Source organism: Amblyomma maculatum, chromosome 7 (assembly GCF_055883805.1).
Source record: "Amblyomma maculatum isolate TAMU_Amacu chromosome 7, ASM5588380v1, whole genome shotgun sequence".
In the NCBI taxonomy this organism is placed as follows: domain Eukaryota; kingdom Metazoa; phylum Arthropoda; class Arachnida; order Ixodida; family Ixodidae; genus Amblyomma; species Amblyomma maculatum.
The window spans coordinates 138,658,692-138,681,030 of record NC_139350.1 but is presented as its reverse complement, the minus strand read 5'-3'; the positions used below and the strand labels follow the sequence as shown (position 1 = coordinate 138,681,030).

The following is a 22,339-nucleotide window of genomic DNA, read 5'->3' as shown; positions in this document are numbered from 1 at the left end:
CCATATGATTACTGTGCAGTATCCAAACAGTCCCTTCACTTTACTAGGCGACTTCAATTTACCTAACATTGTGTGGTGTGATGTAAATTCTTATTGTAATCCTTTTTCCAGTGAAGGCGATAGATTTTTGAGTTTGTGCAGCGATTTCAACTTGTCCCAGCTTGTGATGCAGCCAACTCGATCATGTCGACTACTTCTAACATCCTTGATTTAATTCTTACTACTTCGCCCGATCTTTTTCAGCCTTTATCGTTCCTACCAGGGCTAAGTGATCACTTACTGCTTCATTTTTCTTTATCTTGCACCGTACCTCATCAGAGTAACCACAAAAAATGTATCCGCGACTATAAAAATGCTAATTTTGATGCCATTAACCATGTTTAGTCATCACCTGTAATCGACAATCACCATGGTTCACTCAATCGTTAAAACTGCTTTGCAATAAGAAAAAACGCATTTTCCGCTCTGCAAAACTAACCGGTTCCCAAGAGCGTTGGACTGCTTATCAGGCCGCGGCCCTTGAATATAAAACTGCACTCAAGCACACCAAGGATGTATTTTTAATTACATGACATAGAACCCAACACAGTATTATGCTCTGTCATTGTGCTGTGGCTTTTACTATGTTTTGTATGATATTTCCAATCAATGGTGTAAGAGGAAGTGCTGTGAGTACACTTAAGAAATCAGTGTAAATGACACTTTTCTTCAAGTTCTCGTTTATTGCTTTTTCTACTGCCACGGCGATCGCGTAGCACTCAGCAGTGAAAATGCAAGCGCCCTGAGGTAACCTTACTATTTTTCTTTTTTGTCTTTCACTATGGCACTGCCTATATAATATACTGTTTTAGAGCCATCAGTGTAAAATGATTTATAATTTCTGCATTTATCACTGAGGGTCAAAAATTCTTGTAACAGGTGTTCATGTGATGTCCGTTTTTTGTGGAATTTTTAAGTATTAAGCCACATACATCGGAGAAACTGTACCAGGGTGGCAGTGGGTGGGGGCAATGTGCAACATCTGGTAGTGTATTGAGTAAGTTTAATTCTGTGCACTTCCCTTCAAAACGAAGTAGGAGTGGCTTGACTGCTTGAGGCTTATTAATAAACAGTGCCCTAGATGGGCATTGTGTAATTCTTGTGTAACAAAGGTGTTTGCAGGAGCGACTGCAGATTTCTCGGATAGTTGAACCAGCACAGTTTTTTTAATATAGTATTTCACTGCAGTCATCTTAGTTTATTCTGCAGCCATATAAACACATGTTTTTGAATAAACCGACAATAAATACAGTCCAGCAATTTATATTATTAGAGGAAACATAACTTAGGAGCTAAGGGGAAACACGATTTAGTTATCTCAACAGTCACAATGCATTGCATTTGAAAATTACACATCAGTCCCCCCAAAAATCCTACTTGGTGTACCTCAAGGCTCAGCACTTTGACTCCGCTCTTTCTGTAAATGTGTAATGAATTGCTATCTATCATCTTTGACCTATTCTCATGCTCTAGGATACGGAATGTTACTATACAATATAGGATACAATACAGGAACTAGACGGCATAATAAACAAGGACATGAGTGTTGAGATGATCACTAACAGTCTACTCGCTCTGAACACAAAAAAAAATCATACAGCGTTCCACTCCAAAGGTATTAGCTGCGTCAATTTAAAGCTATCTCTACAACCATTTTAAAATTCTGCTCACACAAATTGTTTGGGCTTGGCTTGAAATCGAATATGCACTGAAAGCAGCAAGTACACATATTTTCTCTAAATTAGTGTTTGGATGTCATACTTTACTAAGAGCCATGCAATTTGCACACAGTTACTTGTGACACTGCTGAGAGAAATTTTGCTGTAGCTATAAAACAAAACTGGGTCATTAGCCTCCCGATACAGTGATTCTAGAATAACTTTCTGAAAGGTACCTGCCTCTAGCCGGACACTACTTCAGCATCTGAGAATATTTCCCGTCAGTTGCATACAAATTAAAGACAAAGAAAGTGATCAGTACAGTATTGAAACAATGATCTCCTGTCCATGTACTCCTCAAATCACAGCTAAGACAAACAGGACCTGGGACTAATAATCAGTTTAATGGGACTAATAGTAAATTTACCCGAATACCATGTCACAATACCTACAGTCAAATGCATTTAGAATACAATGGTGCCAAGATATAGAATGCCCATGTAGGTAGTCTATCTATGGTTTACTGTACTTGCCACTCGCATGTTGTTTGGATGTATTGCAATCTGGAGATCATCCACACAAAGTGAGTGCATAATCAATTTGAGGATCTCCACGGCTATTGTTTGAAGGTTTACCACAAAGAAAGTAGTACTTAAATACACCATGATTTTTGTTCTCTTGAACAAAGTCCCCCAAAAGGATTGAGCCCACATGTACTTTAAGTGAACTGCTTGATAGGAATTCCTTCAGGCAGTTTAACATCTGGCCTCGAACCAAGTCTGCCAGGTCACGCAGTACGCCGAACCTCTATGTTGTGTCATACGGTTTTTTTCATGTTGAAGGAGATGGCAAGACAGTGTTGTTTATGTATACATGCCTCTTGGACAGCATTTTAAAGTCTAAGAGGATGGTCTGTCGTTGCGCATGCTTTTTTAAAACCACACTGATCAATGTTCAGAATATTACGTGAATCAAAAACAAAGGTTGACCTAATGTCAAACGCAGAAAACAGGTCGCAAGGAGGAAGAAAAATTAACATACATGTCCGGAAGATTTAAGGGTGCCTGGGTTTCAGCACAAGAATCCCTTTCACCACCTGCTGCAAAAAACAATGGGAGTTGGCACGAATGAATTCTCCACAGTTTATCTATGCCTGACACACCTACATTGACCAAATGCACAAATGCAAAGGTGCAAACACAAATGCAGCATTGGCACTCAGAGTGCCACGTTTTAGAAGTGGTTTAAAAGATTTATTGAGGCAACTGTGAGGGCTACAGACCAGGAGCTACTAGGGGAAGTTGCCAGCTTTCCCGGTTTAAGAAATGGAACTGCAACAGCTGTTTACCAAGCTTTCAGTAGTAACATTTGTGAGATGCACATTTTGTTAATTTCAAAAGTGCATGTACAGCAGAATCTGAAAGATGGGCCAACCTTTCATATTGTATTTTTTCAGGCCTTGGGGCAGTTTGTTTTCCAGCAGATAATACTCTGTTGATTTCATGGACAGTAATTTGGCTGTTATAAGCTTTGTACGTCAACCAGCTGTTGGAAGTCTATTTTTCAGTGATGTTTTTGTGTTTTAAAAATGACTGAGTGCAATGCGAAGATATATAAGCTGCTGGAAAGTATTCGCCTAATATGCTTGGTTGCTATTGTAGAGTTGTTTGAATACAGGATAATAAGAGAAACTTTAAATGGTGAGAAGCTGCAATTTAGCTTCTGTACCCACCCCCATATTTTTTGACGTATTTGAGACGACACGTAACTTTTCCAAGGGTATTTTCGGCATTCCTTCAGGCGTATCACGCTACTGGTCTTGCTTTCTTGAAGTAAGTTTGCACAGGTCTGAAACCATCTACAACCCATATGAAAATAACTACAATAATTGGATGGCATTTTAGACCAGCTACCAGAACCATACTTGATAGGTGGAGATATTAACGCGCATTCTGCCTTTTGGTGAAGTGAAAAACCTAAAAGCAGATGTAAAATTTTAGAGGAATATACAATTTCCAATGACTTTTGCGAAATTTCGGTAAACCCACGTACTGCTCTGCATCATCCGGGGAAATGAGCTGTTTAGACCTGTCGTTTAGTTCACCATCTGTTTTTGTCGATTTTACATGGATGCTTTTTAGATAATCCATACGGGAGTGATCACTTACCAGCATTTATTAACTTATCATCACCGCCTCCAGCATTTCCAATGAAACCACAATGCTGAAACCTGCCTTTAGTGGATTGGGCAACGTTTAAAGAAAACGCTATTTGCATGAAATATATTCAGAAAAACTTGCGTGGACTAACTAAATGAGCAGGGTGTACTCTATTCCACTCTACTTTCCACTTTTAGAGCTCTGAAAAAGCTTGTGCACAATTAGTTGAAATCTTCCTCCAAAGGTGGTACAAGGAGACTGAAGTTAACACTGCCCTCATTCTGTCCAAATCATTGGTCATCACACCTCTATATTGTCTACCCAGCCCTCACTGCTCTTGAAAATGCACTCGTAACTTATTTCGTGATCCGGCCCCTTCAACCAAGCATCTTTTACCGGCTCCTCAACAACACACAAACAACAATTTAGTAGCGATAAGTGGACTCTGCTATGTCCAATGGCTATATTGTGTGCATCCTCTTTCACGCTGCCTTCAAGCAGGAAGAGACGCGTGGAGTGATATGGTCCATAGGGTCACAAAGAGTCGGACATGACTGAACGACTGAACTGAACTGAACTGAGGAGCATTTATTTGGCGCAAGACAATTTTCAACTCTCTCCCGAATCTTGAAAGTGATGTTTAAGTTAACTGCTTGATGTCGATAAGTTATTTCACTAGGCATAAAAAACATTAACGCCGATGCTCTTCATATATAATTGCAAAATTTGCTTTACACAAATGTTTAAATATACAATAAATGCTATTCAAATAATTAACTACGGTAACTGGGGCTCCCGTAATTATAACTGGTTGCGTGCTATTGCTGCTGACTTTGAATCACATGTAGTCATTTTTCTATTCTAGAAAAGGTATTTTTGGTTTATTGATTTCAAAAAGGTTGGATAATAGTGTTTGTAAATTCGGGCAAAATATAGGCTAACTGCATTGGTGATGCGCACTCCCGAAATTCTTCCCACTTTTGTGTCCACAAATTCTTTCTGATTCGCGTTTTGCAATCCACCTTTCTTTAAGAGAAGTCAGCTGTGCTCGGAGAGTTTCGTTTGGTGTGTTCGGCGCAGATTGGTGCAGCGAAATTTTATTCCATCTGTGGGAACCAATACGCAATAAGTTGCAGAGTTTTGCTATATGCGGCACGCGTGTATCCTGCAGCATTCGCTTTATTTTGTTGGTGACAGCCTTTCTAATAACCCTTTATTGGGTTGATTGGCGCCCGCAAAATAACTGCGAGATTTGGCGGCGGCAGTAACTGCAAACATGCTCGCTGGTCGTCGAAGAGAGAATGCCTGTCTCACTTGTCAGCACTCAATTTATAGGCGGCAAAGAAAGATATGGATAAATCCGTGAATGACAACTAGCATAACCTGGTAGAGATTAGAAACAAAACAACGTGGCTCGAATCCTTCGAGATGCATCTCGAAGCACCGTCCGAAACAAAGACGTTATAACGCTGCATCTTGCGACAAAGGCTATGAACAAACAAAAAAATATACGGTCCGCACACTACAATCACACTGGTAAGGCCACTTGTTGGCCGGTACTAAAAAAACGACTAATAGGGCTTTGAATGGTTCGCGCCAATATGCTGGCAGAAGTGATATAGGCCAAACAAATCTCCCGATAGCAAGATTGGCAACGACTGGCACGGCAAGAAGCATACTACTAAGACTAGACATTCGATATTGCCTCCAACCATTAAAATATTTGTTATTTTCCGACAGCCACCGGCATGCGTTGTTATCGTTGCGAACATAGCGCACGGGTCACTTCTGTATTCTTTGTCATGCTCGTCGCGAGATGCGGCCTTGTTTTCTTGTTGCGGCAGATAATTTGAGATTTATCTGGAAATACTCCAGCCACGCACGTGCGCTTGTACAATGTTCCAGAGTATGCTCGTCATTACTCGCTGTTTTATCTACATCTTTCTTCGACGCCTTTAAATTGAGCACTGACGACTAAAACTGCATTCTTAGCTCGACGACCGTCGAGCACGATTGTTGCTATCGCCGCAGCCGAGTTGCTTAGTTCTTTTGCGGACGCACGTCATCTCGATACAGTGTCTTCAGTGCACTCCCAGACTCTTCATCTATTGTCATCGGTCTTGTCACCGCCAAGTGACAGTATGAAAGCCATGGGGCCCAGAAAGCGGATAACCTAATTAAAGCGAGGAGGCGACAAAAGATCCCTCCGCTGCCACGGAACATGTATCCAGAGCATCATCCGGAATGAAAGAAGAGAAGGGCGAAAACGCTAAAGAAGATATATCAAGGAAGACAAGATGTGGTATATGTCGACACCGCGAACAAGATGACAGGCATGTTATGGTTACGGTACTAACAGATGATCAACAAAACCTAGGAATAAGTGGTTTGATCAGGACGAGCTTAGTTGACACAGCTAAATAGGTGGCCATAGCTCCTCCGATATACTAAAATTAGAAGTGAATCAAAAGCAGCAATAGGCAATTTTGTCAATGGAAGTGTCTGTCTCGCAAAAATTGTACTGGAAACATGTCCGGATGACAGAATAATCCGGCTAATATGGGCACCAGCCCATCAAAGCTCCAGTGAAATGAGGGAGCTCATAAGCTTGCCCATTCTTTCACCTTCCGGGTATGCTGTGATTATCAATACACTTTGAAGAGGGACAGTCTAGGAAGCTATACGGATATTACTGATGCTTATCAGCAAAAAAGGATAAAATCTCCACACACAGGTGGTACACTAATTACGAGCCAAGAAAGCATCTGAAGGCACTCGCAAACAAGAACATTTCAGAATGGAACTACCTTCAATCGGTAATTCATAATGAGGCTGTTGTAAGTCAAGTTTTAGTGACAAAGGACGTTTTCGGACTTGTCCGCAGAGATGAAGTCCCACCCCAGACCAGATACACAACGCCTCCGACACCCGTATTTTTTTTGCAATCTTGCAGAAAATTGCTCGCAACCAGATTCGTACCATGGTCCTCTTGCACGCGAGGCGGACGTTCAAAGCCTTTTATTATATCCCCACGTGGTTAGCACTGTCACTCAAGGATGCACATGGCACTGCTCCCGCTTGCGATGAATGCGGCAATTTTATGAGGACGACCATCTCTTACACGGGCATGGAGTGCCATTTAACATAATGAATATTTTGTTTATGGGAGCTCGGTGGGGTTTGGTATATGAGTGCATACTGCTACACTGTATCCTAAGATTTTCAATAAATCGATTTAACCATTCCACGTTATTAACACAGTAGAACCAGAATTGAGCGTAAAGGGAATAAAATACTAAATATTCTCCATCGCTGCAGGGTGCTTGAAGATGACTGTGCACATTGAAATTATTCTGACCAAATGGTTAGCAACTGCACAGAGAACAATTTGGTGCTGAGGAGCAATGTCATAAGTTAAGATGAGCCAAGTCGTACAGGAGCTCTTAAAGAAATGATTCAGCTTATTTCCGTCCTGTAATTTTCAACCGACATTGTCCTTTATTTGTGACTTTAGCTGCACCGGGGCCTTTTCCCTTAGAGATTATTTTCGCTCCGCTCCAGTTCCAGCACCGTTGAAAAAATGTTCCCGGTTTCCACTTAACTGGCTTGTGTTCTAAAATGTGCGTATTAGTGCAATGCGACTCCCACTTTCCGTCAGCATTTGCTCTTTGTGCACCATCTTCGGTGAGAAGTGCTCGTATGAAGGGAATACTCACCGTAAGATGCACTTCTGCTGCGAGTCCTGAACCGATGTGAGGGTGGCGAATCAGGGATCCACCATAGAAACGCAGTTTTCTTCCCCAGGAAGCTGGTGTTTGGCTGTACGCAAAGAGCCGTGAAGACTGCGTCACTTTACAGACACAAGATTTGCTAGCCAGCTACAGCTGCAATGCATGCCTTCCATGCGTATTTCACCCCAACCAGTTGCAAAGTTAGATCAATATTTATGAAGATACGAGAATCAGTGTAGCAGTGTGTAACATGTTTCACTTTGCTTTCGGATTTGAAAACTGAAGACGGTGCACAATTCCTCGAAATGTACCTCCAAAGATGGTAAAATAACGACATTAACCTGCACTCATTCTAAATCATTGGTCCATCACACCTCTACCTTATCGACCCACCTCTCACTGCTCGAGAAAGTGGTCTCTCAAATAATTTTGTGACTCCCTTCGACCACGCATCAGTTGCTGGCTCCTCAACAACGCGCAAACCATACAGCTGTGATAAGTGTGCTCTGCTATGTCCAGTGGCTGCATTGTTTGCATCCTCTTTCGTGCTGCCTTCGAGCAGGAGGACACTACGTCACAGTCGCTGTTAACAATCGAAGCTAGTACTGTGCCAACTGTGCTGTTCCCCGAAGAAAGACACCGACCAGACTACAGTCACCACTATCTGTCAAAGACGTGTTATTATGAAACCTGTGCATGGTTCAACCATGTTTTATGCAAGAAGGAGCGGTTAACCATAATTATGGTGTTTTACCAACGTCCAGCACTGCAGCATCTGTTGGTCAAAAACAATTCAAAGCAAAAGAAACGAACTTTAATGCTGCACTTTAACTGCTGGAGGTCACAGCACCACAAATGGCAATTCACTGACGTCAAGAAACATAAATCATTCACTGTACATATATTATTTTATTGACTTATTGGCTGGCTTCGCTCATGCGCAAAGTTGCCCAAAAAATGTATGCATGAAAGGTCTCGATTTATCTACATTAAAACATTTAGAACTGCCTAAAAAGGCTCTTTGGTGACAATCTGCCTGAGGAGTGTCCTCGCCTATGTTTGACATTAAAACATTTATAACTGCCTAAAAAGGCTTTTTGGTAACAATCTGCCTGAGGAGTATCCTCGCCTATATTAGGCCATCCCAAATGATTTCCGGATTGTTTTCATTTAGCTGAAATCTGCTATTGAATCTACACTATCTGCAATTTTTCACAGCGAACATTGTCCTCATCCAAGTCGGAAACATTTGTTTAAATATGGGGGACACAATCTCCGCCTAAAAGGGTATGACACGAGATCGTAGGCTACCAACACAGATATATAAAGTACCCCTTCCACCAAGCACTGTAAATGTGTCGGCGTGGCCTAGGGGCAAGGTGAATGCAACAGCCCTGACAACCTAGTTCAGATATCCTCCCTTAGGAAAGAGGCCCGATTTGGTAGCTCCTGCCAAACGTTTTGTCAAGCAACCAGGTGCTAGATAATGTCTATTGATAGCTACAGCCTACCAGCACTGAGACCGCGCAACCACGCTGACGGCTTGAAAACCTGGCGTAATATAGCTCTGGCTGAAAAAGATTGCACAGTCTCATGATGCAATCCCCCTGAAAGGCTATCAAATACTGTAAACACTACCAAAGAAATAAATATCTTTAGCTGAGCACCCTAGAATAACACAGGTATAGAACCCCCACACTGCCCTCTGTAAACATACAAACGCCCAAACCGCGTACAATTCACTGAAACAGGAAGGTTTTGCAAGAGCATTACGCATGTGAAAAAAGAGCCCCCGCTTACATGTATTATTTCAGTGTGGGTATATTGATCTTGGCCCCATTTTTAACCGGCCTGGACCAGTCCTTCACACTCGCTTGTGCTAGGTATGACTGTCGATTTGCATAAAGCATGGTGTTAATGCTGAACCATAATTTCTGTGCTAAGGAGAACAGCAGGAGTTAACAAAACGGTTTGCTGGGCCTGTAATATGTCGCACTGCAAGCAAGCAGAAGTGTCCACTTGCTTCTTGCTCAATTACTATCGGCCTAGTAACAGAAGAAGCCCGGGATAGCTCCAGCATCAGATAATATGAGGTCTTTTTTTAACTGTCCTCAGAGCCTTTCATTGTTCGCTGTTTGCTTGATATTGGCGCGATAGTATCTCTGTATTAAAACGACATATAAATATATGCTTTAGCAAATTGACAGATTAAGTATTCTGCCAACATCCTGCGGTATTACTGCTGCTTTGCCGCAAAGCTTTCTTGAGACAAAGGCTTAAACTGACGGTAAAAATTCCGTTTCCTCGACCAACATTCCTAGGACAATACAAAAAAAACATACAAATATTGTGAGCCTTCTGTGGACCTTCTTTCATTTGTACATGCCATGATCTTCTTCTTTCATTTGTACATACCATCATCATCGTCCCGCGGCGCCGGCTCCGGCGCGCGCCTGAGATCGTGATCGGATTAAAACGATAGACAAGGCTTGGCTGTCCTTGGCGTCACGACCTCACCGTCTCGACCTAGCCTTCTTTTACAATATTTGGAAAATTTTCAGCTCTCTTAGTTTATATATCTTGGGTGATCCCTAACAAAGCTGGCCAAAACCGCAAAAAGATAAGCGCGACACACAACCTCTTCGTCACGTTAATTGCCCGTGCCTAGAAACAATTTTTCTCAGCAAAACCAATTAATTGCATATCTCCTCTTTCCAGTCCTAACAGGACAAAGATATAAAATTTTGAAGTAAATATAAAAGGTAGACCGACCATGCTTTGTTTGATGTTTCGTGGATAAACCCAACTGCTTGTTAGTCCATATCCACGAAAACAACTTCCAGATCTGTCAGTCTAAAATACTCGCGTTCCCTTCTACTACGCTTCCTTTCTAAATATTAAGCATACTGCAAAGATACTACATACTAAAAAGCAAAGATGGCTGCTCGCCGCGACGACTAGTGCCATTGATAGCGCACTCGAGCACAATCATGCAAGGCTTTCTTACCTTGTTTTTGTTTTGTCAAAAGCATGGTGCTCCTTTTCTGCCGGAGGCTTAGCCGCTCATCTTCCACTGCTCGTGCATAAGTTCCGGTTTTGTGTTGCTTCTCGCTTTCTCAGTCCCCATAAGGCATTGCCCGGTAGTTGGTCGCAATTACCTGCACGAAAAAGTGGCTCCGGTGAAAATGTTCACTTCGGAGACCAAAAATATTTAGGATGAATTTTTTTAAACATGGCATTTTTTATGAAAGGCATGTTTTGTATGTCGCTGGAGTCAGGACTACGTGTCCATCAAGCTCAAGGTATCCGTGTCCAGCACACCTCCTTAAAGATGGCTTTCGAAACTCGCGGCACTGAAGGAACGTGCCTCTAGCCTAAAGAATGGCTAAAGTAGCCCCTCCATTAGTGGTGCTGCCTCTTGAGACAGGAAGAAATCACTAGGGGAATCAATATTAGGAGGAACACTATAGCAGAGCAACCATCGCAGCAAACGTCGACCTGGAAACAGCTGCAAAGGGCCTTTAAAACTACTTGTTCATTCCACAAAAACTTTTGTATTCTGTGCTCAACCTGCTTAACCGAGAGGTAGGCACAATGTCGTGTGCAGCTTCCATTGGACACCTGCACTACTCTAAGGTGCTTATATAACTAGCCTTCAATTTTACTGTAGGATGATGGAAACCAAATGATATGACCTCACACTGTATGCTTCACAAAGAAAGGATGCACCACAGATTAGGTACCATTTTGTGAAATACAGTTTTTCTCAATTTCTAGGTTCTGGGTGCACCTAGCGAAAAGGCACTCAGAATCCAAACTTGGAGATAACTCTACGGCCGAATCAGGACAAATGGCCCCACATCTAAAATCCAAGAGGCCATGTAAAGTGCTCTCATTTGTGGCCTGATAAATGGAGAAAAATAAATGCTTTCCGTGATTTGCAGAAGCGACCCTTTCGTTATGATCCAGCGCTAATCCGACATGAAGGCGAAGCATGCTGCGGGTAGTGGTTGGTGCTTTTCTTGCAACCAGCTTTAAAGCGAATCTCTGCCTTGGCCAACACTGAAGGCACGAATAACCGCTTTATCAGGTAGCGGATGAGCCTGCTGTAATCGCGGTTCATTTGGGTGCACGAACGGACTCAGAATGCTTTTGCAGACTATTTTTTTTCATTCTTGGTGAATAAAAAGGCCTATTCTTAGTGTATCTAGCCCACCTTCCGGTCTTCACTAGGAGCACGAAGAGGGCTTCACTAGGATACCCTTCATGGATCACGGGCTTGTCGGGGCGGAGGGGCTTGCGAAACTCGAAGTCGTGAGCTCTGCTGTGTAAGGCCACCCAAGATAGACAGGTCACGGCAGAGAGTTCTGACAAAATGTGATTTACAGGAGAAGGTAATGGCAACCCACTCCAGTATTTCCTGCCAAGAAAATCCTATGACCAGTCACAATAGCGTTAATGATAAGGCGCCGGAAGATGAGCCCCCCAGGTTGGAAGGCGTCCCACAGGTTACTGGGGATGAACAAACGGCGATTCCTAGTAGCACCAGGACGAATGAAGGAGCTGGGCTAAAGCCAAAAGGACGCTCAGTTGTGGATGTGTCGGGAGGCGACCGGAAAATCCGATGTTGCAAAGAGATATATCACATAACAACATGGAATGTAAGATCCACGGCGTAAGGTAAACGATGTCGTCACGCGAGACATGGACAGATTGAAGATTGATATCTTGGATATCAGCGAGCTCAAGTGGACCGGAATGGGAGTTTAATTCCGGCGACCATTGTGTCTATCGTGGGCACGAATCCAAGAGAAGGAATGGGGTCGCTCTCATAGTAAACAGACGTATGGGCAAAGCAGTGCTAGGGTACAACCCCAAAAACGACCGAATGATTTCACTTCGAATCCAAGGTCACCCTTTCAACAAAACAGTTATCTAAGCCTATGCACCAACCAACCACTACTGCTGAAGAAGCTGACGTTGATAGATTTTATGCTGACCTGCAATGACTTTTAGACCGAACTCCATCATGACACGTCCTTTTTCTCATAGGAGACTGGAATGCTAAGGTGGGGAATGAAAAATTATCCAGAATTACAGGCAAGTTCGGTCTTGGTGAGACAAATGAAACTTGGCAGAGGCTAGCAGAGTTTTGTCAAGAAAAAATCCTGACTATACTGAATACTCATTTTCAACAGCACAAAAGGCGCCTGTACACATAGACTTCACCGGACAATCTGTACAGGAATCAGTTTTCACATTCTTTGACGGCAGAGATGGAGAAGCGCTATACAAGCCATAAAAACAAGGCCTGGGGCCGATTGTGCCACCGATCATCAGCTTCTTGTTGCCAAATTTAAGCATTGATTGAGGAGAATGAAGAAAACTAGAAGGCCTTTCAGGTATGATCTGGATCAAATTGCATCATAATATGCTGTGGAAGTGAGGAATCGATCTCAAGAATTAGATCTAGAAGACAGAGAGCCTGAAGCGATGTGGACTGATGTTCGTGATATAACACAAGAAGTTGCTACTATAAGGTAGTTCCAAAGCAAAAGCTGAGCAAGAAAGCAACTGGTTACCTGAAGAGGCTTTGCAAATAGCTGAGGAAAGAAGGATTGCAAAAGTTATGAGGGAAAGGGAAAGATACAAGGTTCTCAATGCGGATGTTCAAAAAATAGCAAGAGATAAGAATGCCTTGCTGAACATTCAGTTCCAAGCAGTTTAGGACAACAGCCATTTGAGGAACACAAGAGCTCTGTATAAGAGAAAGATGTCAAAGGAAGCTTCTGTGCTAAGCTGGGCATGATAAAGGACAAACGAGGCAGGGACCTCACTGAAGCCTCAGAGATAAAGAAGAGGTGGCAGGAATACACAAAAGAACTGTAAAAGAAGGACCCCTATGTGCAAACCCAACATAAGACGGTTGTGAGTAGTGATCTCGAGCAGGGCATCCTGAAGAGTGAAGTTGAATGGGCCTTAAACAAGGCTAGCGGAATTGATGGCATTCCAGCTGAGCTGCTTAAAATCGTACACCATGAAGACACTTTTAACATTCTGTATACATCATGTCAGAAAATTTGGACAACCCTGCAGTGGCCACAGGATTGGAGGAGGTCAGTTTACATCCCCATTCCAATGAAAGGCAGTGCCAAAGATTGTTCCAACTACCGCATGATAGCGCTTATTTCACATGCTAGCAAGGTGATATTGAAACTCCTCCAAAGTAGGCTGCCGCAGTAGTGGATCGGGAGCTTCCGGACGTGCAAGCTGGGTTTCGCAAGGGCAGAGGAACTAGAGACCAGATTGAAAATCTTTGCTGGATCTTGGAAAAAGCAAGAGTTCCAAAAACCCAGCTACTTCTGCTTTATTGATTTTGCAAAAGCGTTTGACTGCGTAGATCACAGCAGATTGTGGCAAGCTCTCCAAGAGATGGGAGTTCCAATTCACCTCATCTGTCTCCTCAGGAACTTGTATCAAGGGCAAGAGGCCACAGTCAGAACTGGCATGGTCTTACTGATTGGTTTCCAATTGAGAAAGGAGTGACACAAGGCTGCATACTGTCGCCCTGCCTATTTAACCTATATGCTGAGTGCATCGTGAGGACGGCCGGTCTGGACGAGTCTTCAGCTGGAGTGACCTCTCCAGGCTCACAACCGAGCTTAGACTTCGAGCTTCAAATTAGGACTTTTCTTCAAAACAAATTTTACTGTGAAATAACCTTCATCAACCCCCCCCCCCCCCCCCACACACACACACAACAGAAATAGCGAAAATTATGAAGGCTTACCAAAATCTGTTGGGTAGGGCTTCACAGCAAAGTGTACTGAGCAAATAAAGCCCAGTGCCCAGAAGAAACAGGCAAGCCAGAACATTTCAGCTGCTGTCTGCATCAGCACAATCTCGAACTTTTCTCTGCAGAAAAAGAGACCAAAGTCAGTATCAAAGCTTATATGCACGGGCACTTCATAACGAGCGGCCTGAATTGGCAAGGAGGTGTCAGGGCGACTAATGTTAACTATTGCGATATTTCAGATGGCCTCTCTAGTAGTCACACATAATAGCCAAACGGGCGAGTTGGTGGAACATACTGGATGGAAAAACAGCGCGACAGACAAACAGCGCTCGTCTTGTGTTCCTTTGCTGTGTGTTCGTCTCTCGCGCTGTTTTTCCATCTCTAGTAGTCATAAGCCGAAACTGTCTCGGTAAGGCTAAAGCACTCGGCGAAACATACCGCGCGTCATCTACGGGGCCGTAACACTTTCTAAATGCGTGAAAAAGGGATCGTGCAAAGGGCCGTTATCTGACAGCATGACCAGTAAGTACCACCGACATTTGGCGAAAATACAGCGTCGTCTGCGCAAAGAGATGGGGGCGCCCCCACTATGACAAGCGCCACCCTCAAGCCCTCCCCCCCCCCCCCTTTCCCTCGCCCACAGAACATGCTCGTACGGGAAAAAGAAAAAACCACGAGCTGTAGACAATAGTGCAAATACTTTATACTATGAATATTACTACGCCACAGTATGGGTAGGCGTATCTATTGCAGGATGGCTCCTCTGTCCCCCTTCTTTTTTCTACCCTCTCCAGGCTCACAACCGAGCTTAGACTTCGAGCTTCAAATTAAGACTTTTCTTCAAAACAAATTTTACTGTGAAATAACCTTCATCAACCCCCCCCCCCCCCCACACACACAACAGAAATAGCGAAAATTATGAAGGCTTACCAAAATCTGTTGGGTAGGGCTTCACAGCAAAGTGTACTGAGCAAATAAAGCCCAGTGCCCAGAAGAAACAGGCAAGCCAGAACATTTCAGCTGCTGTCTGCATCAGCACAATCTCGAACTTTTCTCTGCAGAAAAAGAGACCAAAGTCAGTATCAAAGCTTATATGCACGGGCACTTCATAACGAGCGGCCTGAATTGGCAAGGAGGTGTCAGGGCGACTAATGTTAACTATTGCGATATTTCAGATGGCCTCTCTAGTAGTCACACATAATAGCCAAACGGGCGAGTTGGTGGAACATACTGGATGGAAAAACAGCGCGACAGACAAACAGCGCTCGTCTTGTGTTCCTTTGCTGTGTGTTCGTCTCTCGCGCTGTTTTTCCATCTCTAGTAGTCATAAGCCGAAACTGTCTCGGTAAGGCTAAAGCACTCGGCGAAACATACCGCGCGTCATCTACGGGGCCGTAACACTTTCTAAATGCGTGAAAAAGGGATCGTGCAAAGGGCCGTTATCTGACAGCATGACCAGTAAGTACCACCGACATTTGGCGAAAATACAGCGTCGTCTGCGCAAAGAGATGGGGGCGCCCCCACTATGACAAGCGCCACCCTCTAGCCCTCCCCCCCCCCTTTCCCTCCCCCACAGAACATGCTCGTACGGGAAAAAGAAAAAACCACGAGCTGTAGACAATAGTGCAAATACTTTATACTATGACTGTGTTTCATAATCTGTGAAATGTGTTAGTCGGTGCTTCACGGGCTGTACTTACCTTTTACGGCGGGATCTGACATGGAATAAGGAACATAATGAAGGCATCAGCTACAGGTAACAGTCAAAAACATAATACAGTTGAATCCCGCCACAACGAATACCGCCACAACGAAATTTCCGCGACAACGAATAATTTTTTATTCCCCGCGAGTATCCTATAAGAATTAATGGCCTAAATTTCTCTGCACAACGAACCATTTTTGCAGAGCGTTTCCGCTTCAACGAAATTTTCGCGTTCAAAATCGAAACCGAAACTAGTTTTATTGGCGAGAAGTCCAAGTCAAATCCAAAGCCACATTAAGCATGAAATCACGTGATTGCAGTTCCGCCATTTTGGCTTTGTGTTGTGGTCGCGTTGTTCACTCGCTGCCTTTCTCTTCGACAACGACGAGTTTTCATCCGCAGGACACGATGGCAACGCAAGTGAAAAAACGCAAAACTCTTTCCCTTGAGCAAAAAGCTCAAATAATCGCCCAAGCAGAAAGCGGAAGGAAGAAAGCGGCAATTGCTGAAGACTTCGGAATTCCTGCAAGTTCGCTGTCAACGATTCTAGGCAATAAGGACAGCGTGAGAATGGCACTTGCTTCAGGCACATCCTCGAAGCACAAAAAGGTGACGCGGCCCCTCCATGAAGAGTTGGACAAAGCAGTGCATGCGTGGTTTGTGGAAGCACGAGCCAGCAACGTCCCCCTGTCCGGAAGCATCGTCCAGCAGAAAGCCTTAAACTATGCATGCCTACTTGGCATTGATGATTTTAAAGCCAGCATTGGCTAGCTAAACCGTTTCAAGGCCCGCCATAACATCGTTGGAAAAGTGTTGTGCGGCGAGTCAATGTCAGCAGACGTGGACGAAGCAACTGCTTGGAAGGCGAGTAACATGGCCGGAATTTTAAGCAACTTCGCGCCTGCAGACATTTACAAAGCCGACGAGACCGGGCTATTCTACGAGATGTTGCCGGCTAGGACGCTCGACTTCAAGGGGCAGCGCTGTCACGGCGGCAAACACAGCAAAAAACGCATCACAGTGCTGCTTTGCACAAACATGGATGGCTCGGACAAGCGTCCGCCGTTAGTCATAGGCAAAAGTGCCAAGCCGCGCTGTTTTAAGGGAACTCGTAGCCTACCTGTGCAGTACAAGGCGAACAACAAGTCATGGATGACCCGCGCTATTTTCACCGAGTGGATGATGGCATTCGACCGCGACATGAAGCGGCAGGGCCGTAAAGTTTGCTTGCTTTTGGACAATTGTTCAGCGCATCACTCCGACGAAGTCAAGCTCACTAACACGGAGCTGAGGTTTTTCCCTCCCAATTGCACGTCTGTCTTACAGCCTCTCGATCAGGGCGTGATTCTTAGCCTGAAGCGCGCTTACCGCGGGAGGTTAATTCAGCGGCTGCTTTTGCATCTCGAAGCACCTTCCGAAACAAAGACGTTATAATGCCGCGTCTTGCGACAAAGGCTATGAACAAACAAAAAAATATACGGTCCGCACGCTACAATCACACTGGTAAGTCCACTTGTTGGCCGGTACTAAAAAACAACTAATAGAGCTTTGAATGGTTCGCGCCAATCTGCTGGCAGAAGTGATATAGGCCAAGCAAATCTCCCGATAGCAAGATTGGCAACGACTGGCACGGCAAGAAGCATACTACCAAGACTAGACATTCGATATTGCCTCCAACCATTAAAATATTTGTTCTTTTCCGACAGCCACCGGCATGCGTTGTTATCGTTGCGAACATAGCGCACGGGTCACTTCTGTATTCTTTGTCATGCTCGTCGAGAGATGCGGCCTTGTTTTCTTGTTGCGGCAGATAATTTGAGATTTATCTGGAAATACTCCAGCCACGCACGTGCGTTTGTACAATGTTCCAGAGTATGCTCGTCATTACTCGCTGTTTTATCCATATCTTTCTTCGACGCCTTTAAATTGAGCACTGACGACTGAAACCGCATTCTTAGCTCGACGACCGTCGAGCACGATTGTTGCTATCGCCGCAGCCGAGTTGCTTAGTTCTTTTGCGGACGCACGTCAGCTCGATACAGTGTCTTCAGTGCACTCCCAGACTCTTCATCTATTGTCATCGGTCTTGTCACCGCCAAGTGACAGTATGAAATCCATGGGGCCCAGAAGGCGGATAACCTAATTAAAGTGAGGAGGCGACAAAAGATCCCTCCGCTGCCACGGAACATGTATCCAGAGCATCATCCAGAATGAAAGATGGTTGGTTTTTGGTTTTTAGGGTTTAACGTCCCAAAGCGACTCAGGCTATGAGAGACGCCGTAGTGGAGGACTCCGGAAATTTCGACCACCTGGGGTTCTTTAACGTGCATTGACATCGCACAGCACACGGGCGCGTAGCTTTTCGCCTCCATCGAAAAGCAGCCGCCGAGGCCGGGATTCGATCCCGCGTCCTTGGGCACAGTAGTCGAGCGCCCTAACCACTGCGCCACCCCGGCGGGGTGCTAAAATTTTTCAGCAAGAAAATTTGAAGAAAGAGAATTGTTTTGCCCTGGCCAGCACGTTTTGCAAATCCCCCAGGTGTGTCCTAAGGGACCTATGTAAACAATCTTGATATACTCCTCCAACTTGAGAACCAATGAACCCAGCTCCATGAAACTTTGTAGTTCAAATGTTTCTACTATAAGCCTACCCTGAAAATTTCATTTAAATATCCAAGAAGAAAAGCTGGTGCTCAAGAATAGCAGCCTCCTCCTTTATTGAGAAATGCGGTGGAATTTAAGAACTTTTTTTCGGCCACTCACCACATTCATCTGGGAGACCTCAAAGGTGAGGGATGGGTCGAAGCGTGGAGGCATGTGCTGGTACTCTATTACGTTCTCCACATGGTAAGAAGTCAGCAGGGCATTGGACAGCTTGTATCCGATCCTCCGGCGAAGACGCTAAAGAAGATATATCAAGGAAGACAAGATGTGGTATATGTCGACACCGCGAACATGATGACAGGCATGTTATGGTTACGGTACTAACAGATGATCAACAAAACCTAGGAATAAGTGGTTTGATCAGGACGATGATGACAGGCATGTTATGGTTACGGTACTAACAGATGATCAAGAAAACCTAGGAATAAGTGGTTTGATCAGGACGAGCTTAGTTGACACAGCTAAATAGTTGGCCATAGCCCCTCTGATATCAGGGACAAAGGCTACTAAAATTAGAAGTGAATCAAAAGCAGCAATAGGCAATTTTGTCAATGGGAGTGTCTGTCTCGCAAAAATTGTACTGGAAACATGTCCGGATGACAGAATAATCCGGCTAATATGGGCACCAGCCCACCAAAGCTCCAGTGAAATGAGGGAGCTCATAAGCTTGCCCATGCTTTCACCTTCCAGGTATGCTGTGATTATCAATACACTTTGAAGAGGGACAGTCTAGGAGGCTATACAAATATTACTGATGCTAATCAGCAAAAAAGGGTAAAATCTCGACACGCAGGTGGTACACTAATTACGAGCCAAGAAAGCATCTGAAGGCACTCGCAAACAAGAACATTTCAGAATGGAACTACCTTCAATCGGTAATTCATAATGAGGCTGTTGTAAGTCAAGTTTTAGTGACAAAGGACGTTTTCGGACTTGTCCGCAGAGATGAAGTCCCACCCCAGACCAGATACACAACGCCTCCGACACCCGTATTTTTTTTTGCAATCTTGCAGAAAATTGCTCGCAACCAGATTCGTACCATGGTCCTCTTGCACGCGAGGCGGACGTTCAAAGCCTTTTATTATATCCCCACGTGGTTAGCACTGTCACTCAAGGATGCACATGGCACTGCTCCCGCTTGCGATGAATGCGGCAATTTTATGGGGACGACCATCTCTTACACGGGCATGGAGTGCCATTTAACATAATGAATATTTTGTTTATGGGAGCTCGGTGGGGTTTGGTATATGAGTGCATACAGCTACACTGTATCCTAAGATTTTCAATAAATCGTTTTAACCATTCAACATTATTAACACAGTAGAACCAGAATTGAGCGTAAAGGGAATAAAATACTAAATATTCTCCATCGCTGCAGGGTGCTTGAAGATGACTGTGCACATTGAAATTAATCTGACCAAGTGGTTGGCAACTACTCAGAGAACAATTTGGTGCTGAGGAGCAATGTCATAAGTTAAGATGAGCCAAGTCGTACAGGAGCTCTTAAAGAAATGATTCAGCTTATTTCCGTCCTGTAATTTTCAACCGACATTGTCCCTTATTTGTGACTTTAGCTGCACCGGGGCCTTTTCCCTTAGAGATTATTTTCGCTCCGCTCCAGTTCCAGCACCGTTGAAAAAATGTTCCCGGTTTCCACTTAACTGGCTTGTGTTCTAAAATGTGCGCATTAGTGCAATGCGACTCCCACTTTCCGTCAGCATTTGCTCTTTGTGCACCATCTTCGGTGAGAAGTGCTCGTATGAAGGGAATACTCACCGTAAGATGCACTTCTGCTGCGAGTCCTGAACCGATGTGAGGGTGGCGAATCAGGGATCCACCATAGAAACGCAGTTTTCTTCCCCAGGAAGCTGGTGTTTGGCTGTACGCAAAGAGCCGTGAAGACTGCGTCACTTTACAGACACAAGATTTGCTAGCCAGCTACAGCTGCAATGCATGCCTTCCATGCGTATTTCACCCCAACCAGTTGCAAAGTTAGATCAATATTTATGAAGATACGAGAATCAGTGTAGCAGTGTGTAACATGTTCCACTTTGCTTTCGGATTTGAAAACTGAAGACGGTGCACAATTCCTCGAAATGTACCTCCAAAGATGGTAAAATAACAACGACATTAACCTGCACTCATTCTAAATCATTGGTCCATCACACCTCTACCTTATCGACCCACCTCTCACTGCTCGAGAAAGTGGTCTCTCAAATAATTTTGTGACTCCCTTCGACCACGCATCAGTTGCTGGCTCCTCAACAACGCGCAAACCATACAGCTGCGATAAGTGTGCTCTGCTATGTCCAGTGGCTGCATTGTTTGCATCCTCTTTCGTGCTGCCTTCGAGCAGGAGGACACTACGTCACAGTCGCTGTTAACAATTGAAGCTAGTACTGTGCCAACTGTGCTGTTCCCCGAAGAAAGACACCGACCAGACTACAGTCACCACTATCTGTCAAAGACGTGTTATTATGAAACCTGTGCATGGTTCAACCATGTTTTATGCAAGAAGGAGCGGTTAACCATAATTATGGTGTTTTACCAACGTCCAGCACTGCAGCATCTGTTGGTCAAAAACAATTCAAAGCAAAAGAAACGAACTTTAATGCTGCACTTTAACTGCTGGAGGTCACAGCACCACAAATGGCAATTCACTGACGTCAAGAAACATAAATCATTCACTGTACATATATTATTTTATTGACTTATTGGCTGGCTTCGCTCATGCGCAAAGTTGCCCAAAAAATGTATGCATGAAAGGTCTCGATTTATCTACATTAAAACATTTAGAACTGCCTAAAAAGGCTCTTTGGTGACAATCTGCCTGAGGAGTGTCCTCGCCTATGTTTGACATTAAAACATTTATAACTGCCTAAAAAGGCTTTTTGGTAACAATCTGCCTGAGGAGTATCCTCGCCTATATTAGGCCATCCCAAATGATTTCCGGATTGTTTTCATTTAGCTGAAATCTGCTATTGAATCTACACTATCTGCAATTTTTCACAGCGAACATTGTCCTCATCCAAGTCGGAAACATTTGTTTAAATATGGGGGACACAATCTCCGCCTAAAAGGGTATGACACGAGATCGTAGGCTACCAACACAGATATATAAAGTACCCCTTCCACCAAGCACTGTAAATGTGTCGGCGTGGCCTAGGGGCAAGGTGAATGCAACAGCCCTGACAACCTAGTTCAGATATCCTCCCTTTGGAAAGAGGCCCGATTTGGTAGCTCCTGCCAAACGTTTTGTCAAGCAACCAGGTGCTAGATAATGTCTATTGATAGCTACAGCCTACCAGCACTGAGACCGCGCAACCACGCTGACGGCTTGAAAACCTGGCGTAATATAGCTCTGGCTGAAAAAGATTGCACAGTCTCATGATGCAATCCCCCTGAAAGGCTATCAAATACTGTAAACACTACCAAAGAAATAAATATCTTTAGCTGAGCACCCTAGAATAACACAGGTATAGAACCCCCACACTGCCCTCTGTAAACATACAAACGCCCAAACCGCGTACAATTCACTGAAACAGGAAGGTTTTGCAAGAGCATTACGCATGTGAAAAAAGAGCCCCC

The 22,339-nt window shown here is 44.2% G+C and overlaps 1 long non-coding RNA gene across 6 annotated transcripts in view; it reads right to left on the bottom strand.

Moving 5' to 3' along the window:
- LOC146184854 (uncharacterized) overlaps positions 1-22,339 on the bottom strand; it is a 56,805-nt gene that overhangs the window by 5,156 nt on the left and 29,310 nt on the right. For 4 of the 6 annotated variants that reach the window (XR_014708942.1, XR_014708944.1, XR_014708940.1 and 1 more), the window contains 7 exons: positions 20,528-20,630; positions 18,851-18,988; positions 15,314-15,438; positions 14,378-14,502; positions 10,595-10,745; positions 7,573-7,675; positions 2,739-2,796 (listed from right to left, as the gene is read on the bottom strand). This is a non-coding gene — a long non-coding RNA (uncharacterized LOC146184854). The remainder of the gene's footprint in view (positions 1-2,738; positions 2,797-7,572; positions 7,676-10,594; positions 10,746-14,377; positions 14,503-15,313; positions 15,439-18,850; positions 18,989-20,527; positions 20,631-22,339) is intronic. The other 2 variants (XR_014708941.1, XR_014708943.1) reach the window with 2 other exon arrangements.